Genomic DNA, 3,397 nt, shown 5'->3' with positions numbered 1-3,397 from the left:
AAACCGGTTTATAGGCGTCTAATTCAAATTATACGATATAATTCGATATTGAATTGAATCACAGTGGAAACGATTCCGGAGCACTGAGGAACTAATTCAGGCATCAGTGGGAATGACACCCTCGTCTCCATCTGGCAGCTGTCCCTTCCCAATCGGAAAGACAGTAAGGGCTAGCTTGCCCTAAGAATCTCTCCCTAACTTTGAAGTCTATCATGGTTGGGGCTCCAAGAGTTAAGTACTATGTCAGGAACACATACATGTATCACACACGAGGGATAGGAGTTCCTCTTTTCACAGTTAAGGAGAGTGTTACAGGCAGAACCTCTTAACCTCATGTTGTGTGGGCTGCTTGCCCTTTAAATTCATATCCTTCAGACTAGCCCTCTGTATCTGTGATGACAACAGGCTGCTTTTGAGTTTAGCAATTTGTCTGGAATCTGAAGGTGGCTGGGGTTGTGGTTGTCAAAGCTACCCAGCTCCACCTGTCTCTCCAAAGGTTTCTGGGCAAGGCCTCCTTCTAGGCCTGCTTTTGGTTAATCTTATATGCATGGCTTTGCTATTGTATGGATGTGAATGTTTGCACAGTTCTAAATAAAAACCTCTTAATTTTTTGAAATTGGAGTTCTGTTGCAGTTGTTCTTGGTATAAATTGGCATCAAAGTTCTTAGCAGAAGTTACCCACCTCTTTCTTACATGACTCCATCAGATTTACTATTCCTCAACATTTCAAAGGAGACATTATCATTGCTGGTGAGGTTTTTCCAAGCCTCTTGCTTTTGGGGGCAACAACTTCACTCCATCCATCTGAGAAAGTAGGCCAAGTCTATAAAAGCTAATGCTACAAGTTCTATCACAGTTAGATGCTACAGGATTCCTTTGCATCCTCTTTGATTCCTTACTTGCAGAGAAAAATCCTTAAATTCCAACACCGGTGTTCCCCATCTAGCACACACACATCTCTACCTTGTGCAAAAACCTATGTGCAAAAACCTCACAAGATGTTTGTATGTTTTTGCCCATGCACCAAAGTTTGTGGCAGTAAACACAAAAGACTTGATGCAGAGAGCCTAGTTTGTCAGGACTGAGTTAAATCCAGTCTCTTGTGGGTACCACAATACCTATAAATTCTTTACACTGGTGGCAACACTTGCCAGATCAAAGTATTAATTGGTGACTGAGTATATCCTATTATGAATTCGTCAGTTTCCCCTTCCTCCAGGCCCAAACTCCAGTTGCCAGAAACCCCATGGCAGAATAAATTACTACTAAAGCAACTCTGTTCTATGTATGTAGAACTGATCCCGCATATTGTATACTTTGCCCCTAAAGCTCCAAGGCAGCCATTTAAACAACCACTGCATGTATTTATTAGCAACCTCAACTCTGAGCAAGCTGGGACTGTGTGTGGCATTCAAAATGCAAGTCTCACCAGCCCTATCCAGCCTCACCAATGGGAGGGATGATGGGAGTTGTAGCCCAACAATATCTAAAGGTCTTCAAGTCAACTCCTAAAAAATAAAAGCACGACGGAGATGGGGAAAAAATGAAAGTGGTATACAAAGTGACTGCTCTCATATTGTTTCACAGTGGGACCAGTGTTTAATAAGTGGGCAAGAATGAATGGTGCTGGAAACCAGGTGAGTTTATTCAAGAAGAATGAGATCTGGCACAACTGGAGTCACTTTTCTCAGCAATGCTAAACAGAGACATGTCACGTCCTCTCTTTTGTCCATGAGATGAGAGCCTCTCTATCTCAGCAAAAAGAAAATCAGTTGCTGGCATTGCAGAATTGGCAAGCCTGTGTGCTCTCTCTGCTTCACTGGGCACTGAACAAAGGCTTGGCCTGATCAGTTTCACATCTCAGTTGTCAAATTACCTGGTTAGCTCTATCTGTGCCTGTCTGAGAATTTGATGCTAGATGCTCTCCTTCCGAGGAATCCAATTGAATAACTCCTGTTAGACATACTGTACTGGGGCAAGCATACATTCTGGTTAAAGTTTCTGTTCATTATTTGTGGATTTTGGGGGTTCTGTGGCCATGTTCTAGAAGAGTTTATTCCTGACATTTTGCCAGCATCTGTGGCTGGCATCTTCAGAGAAAGTTTCTGTTCCTTTCTCTGTACATGCCCCACTGAGATGGAGGGGAAGACCACTACATCTTCCTTTGCTGTTCAGTCTCCATCTATTTTGATGAGTCTTTGAGTAGAACTTCCCACGGAGTTGTGTACTGCGGCCCACCTCTGCTTCCTACACATTTTCTCTTAATACCACACAAATTCGTCCCAGACTCACAGCAGGGGTTCACTTTGGATCACCACAAAAGCTTAGCTGCAGTTCTCTCACTAGATTTAGCATAAGCATGGGGAGAGAATGGGCTTTACTAGAGACAGTAGGTTGTTGTAACCCAAACCTGTTGTTAGGAAAAGTATGTTGGGGGTGCCTTGGTCTTCAAAATGCAAATAACACTCATTTGTTTCACATACGATCCACTCCTTGGTGAAGATGAAAATCATTAGCACTAGTTCGTCACTATGGATCATGTCTACATTCTTGTATGTGCCTTTGCTGTAAGGCTACTGGGGCTTATTTGGTAAGTTCATGTACTCCCAGATTCTACCACTACAGCACCACCAACTCACCCATTATTGTATGTACAGTTGGGGAATATCAAGATGAGTAGAAAAGAAGAATGCTATTCAAAGCTCTACATAGGTGGTCAAACTACAGGAGCAGGGGGCCCAAAGACTTGGTAAGAGTGGCACAGTCAGGCATGCTCTCCTGAATGCTTCTGTGGTGCTTGACTCAAATAACTTGAGACAAAGCAAAACCAATTTTGTTTGGGGGGGTGGGGTATGCATTATAGCACATGCAACTAATAAAGCATGATGAGAGCTGCAATCAAACATATGGAGGGCCAACCTTGCTGCAAGGATTACCAAGATAGCATATGTAAAACACTTGCAGCATTTCAAAAGCATAATATAAATGCTAAATGCCCTCAATTGTTATTGAGGACAATCCCCTCACTGGAGAAAGGTTGCCAGTAAAGCAATTCTTAGCGGCCTCTTCCATCTAAAGTTTTGAGAAGTCCCCTGCCCCACCACCTTTTTTCTTTTTCTTTTGGGCTACAGTTTCCAGAATTCCCAGGAAGATTCAGTGAGTTGTGGTTCAAAAAGGAACTTATCCAATTCAGCCTCTTTCCCAGGGCAGAGAAGGATTCCAAAGGCCCCTTCCACTAGCCTGTTGTGTGGACCATGTTGATTCTCCAGCTGTGGCTTTTCATGCTGTCGGTTCTGGAAAGACACTGATGATCACCCAAAGATCTGCTAAACAGCCCTTTTCCAACTCCAGTGCCTACAGCTTACTTCCTGCCCACAAGCACAGTCGCAGATCACAG

The 3,397-nt window shown here is 43.3% G+C and overlaps 1 protein-coding gene across 1 annotated transcript in view; it reads left to right on the top strand.

Annotated features, from left to right (window-relative positions):
* ALKBH7 (alkB homolog 7) overlaps positions 1-3,397 on the top strand; it is a 511,499-nt gene that overhangs the window by 314,172 nt on the left and 193,930 nt on the right. The window lies entirely within an intron of this gene.

The sequence above is a fragment of the Sceloporus undulatus genome, chromosome 2, assembly GCF_019175285.1.
Source record: "Sceloporus undulatus isolate JIND9_A2432 ecotype Alabama chromosome 2, SceUnd_v1.1, whole genome shotgun sequence".
NCBI classification, from domain to species: domain Eukaryota; kingdom Metazoa; phylum Chordata; class Lepidosauria; order Squamata; family Phrynosomatidae; genus Sceloporus; species Sceloporus undulatus.
The sequence above is the reverse complement of the archived record's forward strand: the minus strand, read 5'-3'. Positions and strand labels throughout refer to the sequence as shown.